The sequence below is a fragment of the Pinus tabuliformis genome, chromosome 2_1 (genome assembly GCF_031772625.1).
Source record: "Pinus tabuliformis cultivar Carrire ecotype Pingquan chromosome 2_1, CPIR1, whole genome shotgun sequence".
NCBI classification, from domain to species: Eukaryota; Viridiplantae; Streptophyta; class Pinopsida; order Pinales; family Pinaceae; genus Pinus; species Pinus tabuliformis.
In genome coordinates this window covers 573337609-573354210 of record NC_142299.1, presented here as the reverse complement: position 1 = coordinate 573354210, position 16602 = coordinate 573337609, and the positions used below count along the sequence as shown (strand labels likewise).

Below are 16602 nucleotides of genomic sequence, written 5' to 3'. Positions count from 1 at the left end.
AAAGTAAATGGAAAACATCAACAAGGTGTTATCCCTCCATCCTACATTAGCTTAAATGTTCATGATAAAATATTACATAATGCTATGCTAGACTCAGGGGCATCCCATAACTTAAGGCCTAAAGAAATCATGGAGAGATTAAACTTAGATATCAACAGACCATAAAAGGACTTGTTTTCCTTTGATTCTATCCAAGTCAAATGCCTTGGCCTAATTAAAGATTTGTGTGACTCTAGTCCAGTGCCCAACAAAGAGTATTGTAATGGACATAGTAGTTGTTGATATCCCACCCAAGTATGGAATGCTATTATCTTGCTCATGGGGAGCAAAATTGTAGGGATCTCTACAGTTGGAGTTGTCATATGCCACCATATATGTGTTTGGTCAGCAAAGAAAACTTTACAGAGAAACCTTGATGAAATACATGGTAAGTAATCTAGAAAAACCACAGAATTACCCCATATACTCCATGCATTCTAATATGGACTCATTTATCTTGTACAATTCAGACAATGGCAAAGATGAGATCATAGTTGTAGAAGAAAAATACAAAGCACCTGATAGTGAAAACATATTTCATGAGTCTTTATGGAATTTAGATTTTGATGGATCTGTAAATAGATTAGGAGCAGGTGCAGGATTTTGGATTCACAACATGAAAAATAATCATTCTGAAGTTCATGCCTTTAGATTAAACTTTAAGTGCACAAACAACATGGCCGAGTATGAAGCTCTAATCTTAGGAATGCAGATTGTAAGAAAACTTGGAGCCAAGAAAGTCTATCATGGGAGATTCATAATTGATCATAAAACAAATTGAAGGAGAATATTTTGTCAATAATCCTAGACTTAGCCAATACAGAGAAACTATTTTAGATATGATTAAGGATTTTTTGGAAACTGATTTTGTTGTTATTCCTAGGAAACAAAACATGCAAGCTCACAGTTTGGCTACTTTTGTTGGCACTTGCAAATTACCATTTCAACCCAATCACAAGTACACAACAGAAGTAAGACACAGACCCGTCATACTTGACAATTTGAAATATTGGCAGACTTTTTCACAAGATTCTCAAATCTATGATTTCATGAATGTTGAGGGAGAGTTTCAAAACTGTAACATAGATATTGATTGTACAATAGATAACATAATAGATAGTGAGATAGATATGAATGCTTTATATATAGATAAATCCACTAAATTCACTAAATTAGAAATAGACAATTTAGAAAAAGTAGAAATAGAAGAAATAATCAATGACGATTCTAAGATTTTAAACCTTAAAAATAAGTTTTTGCCTAAAGGATTAGTCCCATTAGAAGATTTGTTTTATTCAAATGATGTAGCTAGGAAACTAAAAATGGAGCCTTTAAGAGTAGACATAAAAGAACGTAACATAAGAACTAAAGAAAAACCCAAACTTATCAAAATATCTAAAGCATTACCTCTAGATGAAAAGCTTAAATACATAAGTTTGTTCAAAGAGTTTCAAGATGTCTTTTCTTGGAGTTATGAAGACCTTAATTCTTATGATAACAACATTATTCAACATAAGATACCCCTCAAAGAAGATCAAAAACCTTTTAAACAAAATCTTAGGAGAATTAATCCAGTTCTTATGCCATTAATTGAAAAAGAAGTAAAAGGGATGTATGATGCCCAAATCATAGCACCAATTAGATATTCAGAATGGGTCTCTAATTTGGTCACTACTAGAAAGAAAACATGAGAAATCAGACTCTGTGTTGATTTCAGGAACTTGAATAAAGTGTCATTAAAAGATAACTACCCTCTCCCAAAAATGGATCACATTCTCTAGAGGGTAGTAGGCTCATCCAGAATTTCATTGCTTGATGGATTCTCTGGATACAACCAAATCTTAGTTCAACCAGAGGATCAAGCAAAGACTGCATTTACCACTCCCTGGGGTACTTTCATGTATTTGAAAATTCCTTTTGGATTGATGAATGTTGGAGCTACATTCCAAAGAGCAATGGACATAGCCTTTGCAAAAGAAATCCATGACTTTCTAGTGGTTTACCAAGATGACATCATAGTGTTTTCCAAATCAAATAATGAACATCTAGATCACCTAAGAAGAGTTTTCATTAAATGCAGAAAATTTGGTATTTCCTTAAATCCCAAAAAGACACTCTTTGGTCTAGAAGAAGGTAAACTCTTAGGACACATAATATCCAAAGATGGGATTAGAATAGATCCAGCTAGAATAGAGGCAATCCTAAACATTACTCATCCTAGAAACATCAAAGAATTACAGTCATTTTAGGCAAAATAAATTTTATTAGGAGATTCATTTCTAGCTTAGCAGAATTAATTAGAGAATTAAATAACATGTTAAAGAAAGATTCAGCACTTAAGTGGATAGTGGAGGCTAAACAGTCTTTTGAGGCAATCAAAGAAGCCCTTACTAAAACACCAATCCTCATAAGTCTTGATTTCAAAAAGATTTTATAATTTTTTCTTTTGCTTCAGAACATACTATTGCAGCAGTCTTGTTGCAAAAGAATGATCAAGGTTATGAGCAACCTATTTCATTTTGAGAAAATATTTGAAAGTTGTTACACTAAAGTAAAACATAATGGAAAAACAAGCACTTGCTTTAGTGAAAGCTATTAAAGATTTCAGAGTGTACATCTTGTATTCACACATCATTGCTTATGTTCCAAATTCAGTAGTAAAGGACATTTTGACACAAAATGGGCCTGAGGAAAAGAGAGGAAAATGAATTGCCACCATTTTGGAATATGACATAGAAATAAAGCCTACAAAAATTATCAAAGATCAAGGTCTAGCTAAACTCATGGCTGAATCTAACTGTCAAGCCTTAGATATAAATTTCATTGGTGCCCTAGATGATCAGGAAGAGATGGCAACTCCACAGATCAGTGAAGCTTTCATAGATTCACCCTGGTATGCAGATATTATATTTGTTTTACTAAACTTACAAGCTCCTCCTCGTTTATCTAGAACTAAAAGTAGATTTTTGAAAATGAAATCAATGAAATATTGTATCATAGATAATGCTTTATTTTGGAAAGATAATGGTGGAATTCTATTAATTTGTTTATTAAAAGATGAAGCTGACAAAGTTATGCAAGAATTTCATGCAGGAGGTTGTGGAAGACACCTATATTGGAAAACTACTGCTGATAAGATTTTAAGGGCAGGTTTTTATTGGCCCACCCCTTTTTTTGCAGATGTCAAGAAACATGTGACCTCCTTTCACAAGTGCCAAATATTTGATGGAAAAAAGAAACTCTTACCATTACCTCTCAAACCCATCTCCACAGAAATTCCTTTTCAACAATGGGGTTTAGACTTCATTGGGGAAATTCACCCATCCTCCTCAGCCCAGCATAAATGGATTTTGACAGCCACTGATTACTTTACTAAATTGATAGAAGCCATCCCTTCTAGATAAGCCATAGACTCTGTCTTCATTTCATTCCTTGAGAACAACATCCTTTCTAGATTTGGATGCTCCCAAGAGCTCATTATTGATAATGCAACTGCTTTCAAATCCAAGAAAATGGTATTTGTAATAGATATCACATTACTCTTGGCCATTCCACTACCTATTACCTTCAAGGTAATGGACTTGAAAAATCCTCAAACAAAAGCCTTGTTAATATCATCAAGAAACTGCTAGAAGACAACAAGAAGACATGGAACAAAAAGTTAATTAATGCCTTATGGGCAGATAGACTAACTACCAAAAATTCCATTGGTACATATCCTTACCAACTATTATATGGAATGGATGTTGTTTTTCCATCATATTTAGGAGTACCAGTGATGAAAATGATTCAAGAGTTGCAGTTAGAAACAAATGATATCCAAAGAAGGATAAATTAGACAATACATTTGCATCAAACTAGAGAAGAAGTCTATGTCAAATCACAAGTAATCCAGGATAAAATCAAAAAGATTTTTGACAAGAAAACCAAAGCTGATGATTTCTACATAGGTGACAGAGTACTCAAATGGGATTCTAGAAGAGAAGAAAAGGGTAAACATGGTAAATTTGATTTCCTATGGAAACACCCTTATATCATTTATGGTTACAAAGGTAACAATGCATTTTTCTTGAGACAGATAGATGGAACAGATCTACTAGGAGGACCAGTCAATGGTAGAATGTTGAAGAACTACTTATCCACAGATTAACAAGTAGTTCATTTGTTTACTTTTCTCATTGTATATAACATTGCAAAGTTTAGACTGGATTGGATGGTAATCTTTTGAAGTTGAAGCCTAGAGAGAAGGCCCTGAGCTTTGAAAAGTTGTACCATAATATGTATTAATAAAGCAGATCACAAAGGAGCAGTTACAAGGCAACCACAGTCAAAGTTTTAAAGGCTACTGATCTTAAAGTTCTTGACATTTCACCTGGAAATGCCATCCCCATGTGGAGCCACTGTTAGAATCCTATAATAATAGGATTCATAATTTTGAATTGGCTATGGTTAGTCTTGTAATATTGTACATACTTTTGCTTTCTGCAAAATGTTTTCCCATATTAAAATTAAAAATGTAAAGAGGGTATGTCCTAAAAGAATAATCAAAGGACAAAAAGAAAGAAAAAAGTGAAAAAAAGTGAAAAATATGAACCCCAAAAAGAGATAAATATAGATCATGGAAGTGTGCAAATTGAAATGCCACTAATTTTTACTTTACTGTGCAAAATAAGATTGTGAACAACTTGTCAAAAATGCCACAATCCATGATGGTCAAATAGTTTAATCTTGACTCATTCATACTTTAAGTTTCCTGTTGATAAATAGAGAATAAAGATCTAGCCAAACTGTTTAATCTTGGAAGATCAATAGTTAGGTAGAGAATAAAAATGAGCTCATCAGTTTAATCTGAGCGATTGGAAGTTATAAGGTTAGAATTAGATAGTTTGCTTACAAAAGAAAAGGAAATAAAGGATCAGCAAGCTCAAATGCACCCATTGAATGAAGAGAAAATGCTAGGGTAAATAAAGGGTAGGTAGAAGAAGTTTTGCAAGTTGTTGTGGTAAAACAAAACCCTCTTTTTTTTATTTATATACTTCAATAACGGGGACCCTTTATATTAATTTTTGGCTAAACAGCTTCTATGATTTTTATTAAGTTAATTATCCTACAATTTTGTTATTTTTCATTTTTATTGGATTTCCATTTTGATTGTTTCATTGAATCCAACTTTTCACAAGTTTTCCATCGATACTTATTTTAACTCATTTGGTCAACTGGTTTGTAAATGATGCTCCTTTGAAGTTCGATCGTTTTCTCACTTCGAATAAAAATGTAAATAGCTGTAAAATATTTCTATTTTTGGAACTAATTAAGTTCAATAGTCATTCATTGTAAATATTGAATTTTAGTTAACTTTTGTTAAATTTTCATTTTTCACTAACGATCCTACAAAATGACCCAACTAAATCATAATATGGATGAAATCATGTTTCGAAATCTTGGTAATTTACCCCAATTTATTATTTTAAGACAAGTTGCCAAGACCGGATTCTCAAAATTGTAAAGCGGCTATAGTCCAATTTGTAGAATTATTAATTCCACGTGGCCCCACTTCATATCACTTGCTTCCACCCAAAAATTGTGATTTTAAAACTGCGATTAAAAAATGTGATCAAGAATTGCGATGCGATATTGCAATTACGATACATCGCAAATTGCATATCGCAAAATAATTTTTTGTTTTTTATGCAATGTTATTAAAATTACAATACACAATTTTTTGTTTTATGCGATGATTAAAAAAAAAAATCCTAAAGTTTCTCACGCCTTATACCTTCAGAGTCTACGTCACCTCACATCACCCTCCACCTCACTCACCTCACCATCACCCTCACGTCACACCTTATCACTCCATTCCTCTCCCCACTCCTTATAACTCCACTCACGTAATGTGAGTTTTAATTTAAATTATTTGAATTTTGGTTTGGTTGATTCTAATGGTTTGTGAATTAATTTCTTTAAATAAATATTATATTTGTATTATAATAATTATATTATAATTTTAATATTTATTATAATTTTAATATAATTTGAATTATAATATTAATTATATTTTAAATTAATTCTTTCAAATCATTTTTATATTAATTTAATTTTGTACTTAATTAATTTTTAAATTAAATGACCATTAATTAAAATTGATTGTATATATTAGTTAATTAATAATTAAGTTAGAATTAATTATTAAATAATTAAAATCTAATTTAGGATTATAATTTAACTAATAAATTCTGATTTTTGGGTCTATACAACATTTCCAAAATTATGTCATATTTGGCTCATCAACTTTGGAGGCTAATAGATTGAGTTTTACTTGGCCAAATGAAGATTGGGACGGCTCATTGGAAAGATAAAATCAAGGAGAACATTTTTGAGGAGGTTTCACTAACATATTTGATCATTTATTGGGTCTAAAAATAGGCAGAATATCAAGCTCTGAATTTTTAAACAAAATCAATTTTCTGAGTTTTATTCTCTGCATTTTCATTTGCCCAAACCTCTTCTAAATGCAAATCCATTCGTCAATGATATCCCTGGCCAATTAAAATCATTACAGACATCAATAGAAAGCTAAAATTTCATTTTCAATTATTTATTTAATTGAAATCAATTAGATTTGTTTTAATTCCAGGCATTTTAATTTTGTTTTGATTTGTTTTTGCAGGAAAACAGTTGAAAAGATGAGGAGAACAAGATCTCAATCAATGAGAATGCTCCAACAATTGAAGAATAGAATTTTGAGCAAATGAAAATTGATTGAGAAAATCTCTTCTTCAACAAAATTTCTTGTTAAGAATTCCCTTGCAAATATTATAAATAGCATATTGCAAAATGTAATAAGGGCTTCTCTCCTCTGCAATTCTAGAATTCTAAAAGCACTTCTGTAATAGGGATTTAGAGTTGTAGGTGCGAGGAGGGGAATCTCAGATCTGGAAATTATTGAGGTTTTTCTTTTACATTCTGAGTTATGTATAATGAATAGAGTTTGCACTATTGTAGGTCTGGTTTTGAATGCGGAAATTTAGGCACTGTAAATGACTATTAGAGACTGGAGTTGGAGAAATGGATTCAATAAATTGGTATTGATAATACTATTATTTTAAATGCTAGTTTCATTTTATGATGACAGGAATGTGTCAATTTACATTCATATTTGTGCACTTTTTTTCGGTATGGGTAATTTGTCTCTATTTTATGTTATTATTTATCTCTGCTCTTATGAGCTGAATTCTGATTTCTGAGTAATTATTTACTCATAAATCTATCTTTTAACACTGGTTTAATAAATAGTCATATGTTGTGAACTTTTTCCGCATATTATTATTTAATTATTCATGTTATTGATTAAATGATCAACATCATTTTGCAAACTTCCTCCTGAGTGTTGTTGATTGATTATTTCAGTTAAGAGGTCTCAATAGGATGTGTTTTGGTATTCATAATGTTAGTTAATTGAACTACTTCATTAACTTGATATTCATTATAAACCAGACATATTTGAGTCCCAATTATTCAAAATTATCTTGCTCTTAATTGGGTTATATCTATATCTGCCTAATTGAGATAGGATTAAGATAGTTCATTTTGCTTGCATCTTAGAATAAGTTTGCATTTAGATTTACTTCTACATTCTTTTAAGTCCTCTTCCCAAAAAGGAAAACTTTAGTTGTGGCTTGGTTGAGCCCCAAATTAGCTTAAGGATCACTTTCTTGCCTTATCAACCAAAGGGTTGATCTGATGTATCTTCTCCATTGGTGAATAAAAGTCATATTTTAAATCCATTAGGGATTTAGAGAAGGTAACTGGACCTAGTTGAACCAGTCGGAACCACCATTCCAAATGGAAAAGGAGCTTCTTTAAGGTACGGACCGAGTGAGCATCCTCCATGTTGTTGTAGTGAATTTCGAGGCTTCAACACAAGTGCACAAGGTTGCTACGTCAAAGGGCACATCCATCATGCTTAATCCTTAATGTTTCATGTGCAGGAAGAATTGTGAAAGAGAAAGGATATTCACCAAGGCTTATTTACTAATTTCCACTCATTTCATAAGAACCCCCACATACTTAGTTTACTAATTTCCCCTCATTATCCCTTCATTACTTATAAATATCCTTTTCCCTCATTTTGACCTTTTACTCCTTGGTTTCACACATTTCCCTAGATATTACCCTTCAAAAAATCATTCCCCCTTCCCAAAACCCCTTTCCCTAGTGTGAAACCCATTCCCATTACAAATATTACATTCCCCCCTTATTAATTTCCATTTTCCCCTTAAAAACCCACAAAAACCTTTAATCCTAAGTTTTTCCTAAAAGTCTCACTTTATAAATCCCCATGTTATAATATCTCGACACCCTTTTTAACCCACCAACCCTTGGTGCAGTTAAGAAACCTCACCACATAACCCATGGTCCCCACCTTTATTAACCATTTGCTTATATTAAAAATCCCGACATTATTCCCTTAATTAATTACAAACCTTTGTAATTAAACCCCGGGCCCCACCAACCACTTTCCCGACTCTGTCTGTGCACTCAACTGCGCGATATACCTTTGATATCCCACCCCCAGATTTAACGGCACGTAGCCATATCACGCGGATTCATCGTCTGATAGTTAACGGCCCGAGAGCACGCGAGATTCGCGGTTTCAGCCGGGAACTATTCTGCTACATGGCGGCACCAGGTTATATCGTGTGCTCGTGAAAATTATCGCCTGCCATCAAAAATTTGTGAGATATCGTAGAAAACCACCTCCCCACCTAAACTAAAACTGCCCACTATTCATTCAATAAATCTTGCGCCAAAATGTAACCGTTATTGGTTAAAAGGCTGAAAAAGCCCCATTTTACTCTTTTCATTCGTTTTCACTATAAACCTCTGCTAAACCAATTCTTACACCCTGAACCTCTAAGTGACCAATTTAGCCACCTTTTGCCACCCGAAGATGTTGCAAACACCAAATTGAAGCATCCAATTGACATTTGAAGCCTTAGTACCTTCTGCAGCTACCACGGAAATCCATCTGCACACCAAATCGTCAAATTCCAGGTATTCTTAATATAACTAGAACGACCTTGTAATTTGAAGTTATACACAGTAATTATCCAAGGTTAATTAATTAAAAAACCTCCCTAAACTCAAGAAAATCTTACTGTGCACCCAAACCCCTTTTTTATAGATTGTTATTACTCTCCCCACTGTTCTAGACCTTCAGACCTTACCCCTAAAAGCCACAGAAAGAGTAATTCAGTTGAATAAACTAAATTATGGCTTCCCAAACCTCTCTGGATGTAAGACCTCTACAAACCCCTCACCTGGACATTGACCACCTTCCATTAGCCGATAGAGAATTTCAAATCAAGGACACTGCTTCCCCTGCCTACCTACTGAAACTCCATTGCTGGAGTAAAGACAAGTTTTTGAACTAGAATGATGACATTCACCCATGGGAGTCCATTTTTCCCAAGTACTTGCTCCCATAAGTACACCTATTCCTAGAAATCATCCACTTCTGCCAAGCTTGCTATATTCCCAGTCAAAGAGCCATAGTCACCCCCAACTAGCAAGTTTTATTCACCATTACTACATAATTAATTAATCAAATGTTGTAGATCCAGCTAGGCCCAAATGAGACCCCACTTTTCATTGAAGGCTTACTTGAACTCTACATCAAGTTAGACCTTCCGAACAAGGCTCATATTTTTCAAACCTTCATCATAGAGGAGTCTCATATTCCAACTGATAGTCCTCCATATGCTGCCACCATTTTTTCTAAGAGAGGCAAACAAATTATAACCATACTCTTTTGCATTCTAGGGTACACCAAAGATGAACATGTGGATGAGGTTGTCCTTTCTTTCCTTTCTATCTTTTTCCCATGAAAGCCTCCTGCTACAATTTACAACTATGGTCATTTCATAGCAAACAAAATCCATGAACAGTTCATCAGACTACCAAATGAGAGAGTCTTCAAATATTCATCAATGTTATTTCATATGTTCTTGTACTTTCAATCAGACAAATTTCCAGTCAGCATTCAGAAGTTAGACACCAAAGGCAATCCAAGATCTGTCATCTATTGGACACCATTGATCCAAAAATACTCCACTGTTTTTTCCTATAAAGACTTCATTGATTCATTTGTCCATCCAATTATGAACATGCTAACCAATAGCTATCAGCCCAGGATCAATTACGAGATTAAAAGAGTTTTACAGTTGGCTAAGAATAGTAGAGTGGGAGACTAGTATCTATACCAGGACCACACAGAAATCAGAATATATGGATGCCAACTTACTCCCTACAAACTACCCAAATACCTCCCCATGAGGATATTTGCATTAGAGTACTTTAGGCAGATTATAAACTCTGATGAAGTTAATTTCCTAGCAGTTAGGAAGAAGACCCAATTTAAAATGAAAAACCAATTGGGCCCATTTATTTGTAATAATAGGGAAGCTAGACCAGAGGCAGTATGACCCTCATGGAGTCATAAATAAACTAAGGCTCAAAGTCAAATTGGGTCCTTTCATACATGATCCTAGGCCAGACATTGAGAGATTTGCCAACCAGTCAGAATGGTTGGAAAACACTTTGATAGATGTGGAGAATACTATAGTAGATTTGGAGAATACTCTGATAGATGTGGAAAAGCAGATTGATACTAGTTCCTTTCTTCAGGTTCCAACCCTAGAAGAACAAATGAATATTCCTCCTATTTTGCAGACTCTGGCCAATGAAAACAGAAATGAAAAAATAACCAGGGAAGAAGGTTCTAGCTCAGAAATGGACACCATAAATGACCAATTTGAGATCAGTTATAGGAAGAGGCCCAAGCTTAATCATGTAATTGAACAGGAAGACACCAATGATACAATGGAAATCACTGGCACTAAAACAATGGTTGGAAGGAATAAAAGCCCAGTAGCTTCACAACAAACACACCAGCCTTCTAGTTCAAACACTCACTTATTGAGAAATAGCTCAGCATTGAAGTCTCTTCATCTAGAAAGCCTATGGATAAAGAGAAAGATATTAAATAGAATTACAAGGATATTAAGTTAAGGAATGAGGCATTGAAGGCTGAGACTTATGCCCAGTACTTCAAGCAAACGCATGCCAAACAAAATAGGTTAATGTTAGCATTTGACAATAAGACTGGGAAGATGCAAATGAAATTCATGCAACCTACAGTCCAACAGCCCAAATCATCAATTGACTACAAGAAAATTGAATTTGAAGTTTTGGCTAGGGATGTTCACCCTATTGACCAGATCGAATTCCTTAAGCAGGCAGGAGAGATGATGTATTCCACCATGACAAATAAAGCAATGGCTGTGCACAAACTCCAAATTTCACTAGATAATATCACAGCACAATATAAACTAGAAAGGGCATCCTCACAAGCCAAGGACAACAAAATCAAGTCACTGGAAGACTTGGTGATTGAGCTTGGGTATAATCCCAATGATGTCAAAGCTACAGAGAAATTGATAAAGAAGAAGAATGAGGATATTGCTACTTTAAAGAGACAATTGAAGATGCCTCATTCAGAGCATCCACAGACCAAGGAGGTCTTAGAAAGCCAAACACAGCAAGAGGAGATGATGGACCTCATTCTACAACTAAATGATCAATTGAAATAAATGGAGAAGGAGTTGGACAGCTTAATACAGTTGAAACGAGACAGCCACCGCCACTGCCATTCCAACAGTCACTACAGTAGTACCATCAACCTTGGCAACTTCATTGGTCCCCGCAAATCTACTGGCTACAACACTTCCAGCTGCAATAACATCTACATCAGTAACAGGTTCAACAACAGCAGCAACTCAACCAACTGATGAGACAAGAAAATTGGTCAAAGAAATGGAGGACATGTCCATTCAAACCACAAAGATAAATAAACTTAAAGAACAAATAACATGTCTGGAGGATGAGAAGAAACTTTCCCAAATAATGCACAAGAATGAAGTACATAAGTCAACTAGGTTGACTGAAAGAATGAACAATTTGGAGAAATCGCTAACATTGAAGGAGCCGCTTGGCCAAGATAAAGAACAACTATGGGCCAATATCATTGACTCTGTCAATGATATTTGGCCATCTATACAAGTCATCTTTGAACAAAATGATTTAGTCAAAGAGGCTATAGAAGCAATTCAGAGAGTTAAGGCTGAACTTGGAGACATGCCAGAAGAAGCCACTAGAATAATCCACTTCCTTAACTCTAAAATTAAATATGAATTGTAGGAGCTGGACATAGATGATAGGACTAGCACCATACTAGAAGTGAAAAAAGTGCTCACTAAAAGGAATTTAATGATGAACCTTCGGGACAAATGCCAAACCATGCAGCTGGCTATAGACAGGTTCATGGTTAAGTTTGATGCTTTAAGGCAGAAAGGTCTTCCAAATCCCTTGGTGATAAATGACAGATTGATGCCACAAGAAGACTACAACAAGAAAATTAGAGAGGTGGCAAGAGATCAAGTCAATAATTCCTCTATGAAGGGGATACCTACAGGAAAGGTCCTATACCAAACATTTGAGAACCTATTTTACCTCCAACATGAGGTAAAATACCTTTTTGTGAACAGACCAACCTTTGCTAAGTACACAGAAACAGATGGAATTCACAGAAAGATGGTAAATATCAAATTACCAGATGCAGACACATGAGAGAAGTTAAATGACTTACTGTAAAAATGCACAGTAAAAGTGAAAAAGGCATAGTGAAAGAAAAGTGACAGATCAGCCAAATGAAAGAAAATCAGGAGAAAAGTGTATCAGATAAAAGACAAAGTAAAAAGAACAGTCAGCGTGGAAGAAAAACAAAAAAGGAGAATAAACAGAAAAATATCAAAGAACAAGACAGCGGAGCCTAATAAACAGGGACAGATTGCAGCAATTGAATATCTATCTCTATCTTCTTGCATGGAGATATTTCTTTTTCCTAGATTAATTCCCAAGATAGTTTGGGATATTTTGTAAACTATTTTTGTATAAATACTTCATAATTCAAAGTATAGAGGGTGGATTGCTAGACATTTCTAGAGTTGTATTGATCTGTAACCTGAGGGTTCATTGTACCAATTTTTCAAGTCAACGGACTGGACTAAGTAATAAAGAGATTGCGTTACAGGATTCGTGCGTTGAGCTACTTCAGTGAAGTATTTTCTTTTGTCAAATTTTTATTTTCTTAAGTGTTTCACAAACTTGCATGTTATCTTAATTGAATGAATTACCTGGAATTATATTACAGAAATTTTTTAAGTACACTCTATCTTGAATAGTTAATAATTTTAATGTTTTCATCTGATATCCAGATTAAGGAATCCTTCATTGCTCCCTAGTTTCGATTGACCCCTTGTTAAATTGGCAACTAGGGCCAAACTCCATGTGGGTCGGCTTATTTATGGCAGCTGATATTTTTATTAGATCCCTCTCGTCGAGAGGTGTAGGATTGATCCAAATATCATCCGATTCTGATAAGTATTTATGGAGATATGAATTTATTTTGTTTATATAATTATTATCAAGCTGACCAGCTCTTATGTAGGCTCTAGAAGCCCAAACGTCATGTCTATTCATCATCTACACATTAGTATAAATATAAGAGGATTTGATGTCATTGAGACACACTCTTCATGTGATCTCCTCTCCACGTCTGGGTTTTTGGAAAAGGAGAAACGTTGAGAGTATATGCTAGTGTATATTGCCCTAGCTGCAGTACAAACATGCCCTAGCCGCAAGTCATAAAGATAGGACATACGCTGGTCCTTGAGACACTAATACACACAACAAGGAGCCATAATCTGTTTTCAAGTGATGCCCTTATACGCTGTCCAAGAGGCCCTTATACGCTGTCAAAGAGGAGCCTTAATACGATGCCTGTAGAAGCCTAAACACAGTCCTATCACGCAGTCAATAGAGACCTGTTCATGTAGCAAAGGAGACCTGTTCACGCAGTCAAGGAGACATGTTTACACAGAGAAAGAATCTCACATTTTCTTCTGAAGTCTCGGCATCTGATCTCGCATGACAAGAATACAATCTCGGCATAGATCTAATCCTCATGATGGCAATCTCGACAATACAGATAGATGCATCACATGACAAAGAGCAGTCTCGGCATCTGATCTCGCATGACAAGGATACAATCTCGGCATAGATCTAATCCTCATGATGGAAATCTCGACAATACAGATAGATGCATCGCATGACAAAGAGCAGTCTCGGCATCTGATCTCGCATGACAAGAATACAATCTCGGCATAGATCTAATCCTCATGATGGCAATCTCGACAATAAAGATAGATGCATCGCATGATAAAGAGCAGTCTCGGCATCTAATCTCGCATGACAAGGATACAATCTCGGCATAGATCTAATCCTCATGATGGCAATCTCGACAATACAGATAGATGCATCGCATGACAAAGAGCAGTCTCGGCATTTGATCTCGCATGACAAGGATACAATCTCGGCATAGATCTAATCCTCATGATGGAAATCTCGACAATAGAGATAGATGCATCGCATGACAAAGAGCAGTCTCGGCATCTGATCTCGCATGACAAGGATCAGTCTCGGCATATGGATCTCGGTGGTTTTCCTGTAGCAGTTTAGATGCGATGAACAACAGTAACTCAGATTACCTAAAGCAGATCTACTCTTTTGCACATTGTCTCGGCTTAATGAGGATTACATTGGGTGTCATCTCATCACATATGTATATGTTATTGTCTTTACATAACCACAATGATGAAGCAGGTTTCAGTATTGATCAAGAGCTTCTCGACATACCTGTAAAAGGAGACATACAGTGTCAATAATCATCACAGTATTCAGATCTAGTATTCTTGATATGAATAAGTATCTCAAAGGCAGTCAAGATGATAAGGATCATAAGTAGTATGATCATTACAGTCTCAGCATGATGAAAGAAGCAATAATCATCAAGTCAAGGAGAGTCAGCTTTGGCTAGGAGCAGTGTATAGGATCATGATCTCACAATGATCTCATCCTACAATAATGTACAGTCATGATCTTCATAGGTGCAGAGATCATCTCAGTAATAATCTCAAGGAGAAGTCATGGTGCAGCAATGATGCTCTCAAGAACCTTGTCTAATGAAGTTATTGATGCAGTAGTGATGATCTCTAAGGTGCTACAAGGATGATGATCTCAACAACATGATGATGAATGAGACAACATGATGATGAATGATGATGGGCATGTTAGTAAGGAACAACATAGTGTTTGATGGGAGCAGCCCAGTGACCAAGTGTAGCACAATGACGGGTGCAACATGAGTACGAGCTGCAACACTATGAAAGGTGAAGCAGTCACTTTGAAGAATCAGTTGAAGCAATATGTCTTCAACTGATCTCATGCAGATATCAAAATTCAAAGTGTTGACTTCTATTGTAAATGTACTATCTCTCTCTCTCTTTCTCTGCTGAACTTTGAAGAACATAAAAGAAGAATTGATCAAGGGTTTCCCCACATTGGGGTTTGTCCCTGGCTCGCGCCATATCTTGTGTTCTCTTGCCTTGGCTTGTCTTCTGCGATTTTATATTTATGTTCTATTTGTAGTTTATTGTAATGGTGATGTGATTGCTAATTGTGAAAATTTAAATAAATTTCTCTAGCATAGAACATACCTAATCTTAACACCCCTACCATTTCCTTCATTATCTGGTTTAAGGAAACTTTAATTTCTCCTTAGATTCGATTGAAAACCACTTCACCATCCAGCCTTATGATCTGAATTTACTCAGCTACGTTTCCCTGTAAACACTATCTTTAGAACTTGATCCAGTCCAATTTGCTTGACACTTGACCCCATAGCCCAATGGTAAATTAATTTAATTAATTAATTTATATTAAATTATATTAATTATATAAATTAGAATAATTATATAAATTAATTATAATTTATATATATTAGATATATTATTTATATATATTAATTATAATAATATAATTAATATAATTTAGTTATATTAATTAATATAATTGAATTATAGTATAGATTTTAATATTTGTTCATAATTTTAATAATTAATATATTCTAATTACAGTAAAAATTTTAATATTTGTTCATAAATTTAAATAATAAAAACCTGATCTAATAAAAAGGAAAATAATAAATTAAAACAATTAAAGCAAATTTATATAATTATATAATTATATTAATTATATTAATATAAATTAATTTATATTGATTATATTAATTATATTAATTATATAAATCATATTAATTATATTAAAATCTTATAAAATCTTATCAATTATATTAATTAATTTATATTAAATTATAATAATTAATTTTTATTAAATTATATTAATTATATAAATTAGAATAATTATATAAATTAATTATAATTTATATATATTATATATATTATTTATATATATTAATTATAATAATATAACTAATATAATTTAGTTATATTAATTAATATAATTTAATTATAGTAAAGATTTTAATATTTGTTCATAATTTTAATAATTAATATATTTTAATTATAGTAAAAATTTTAATATTTG

General features: G+C 33.9%; 1 pseudogene; it reads right to left on the bottom strand.

The window, feature by feature from the left end:
• Nucleotides 1-16602, bottom strand: part of LOC149201752 (beta-glucosidase 22-like) — a 134774-nt pseudogene that overhangs the window by 34598 nt on the left and 83574 nt on the right.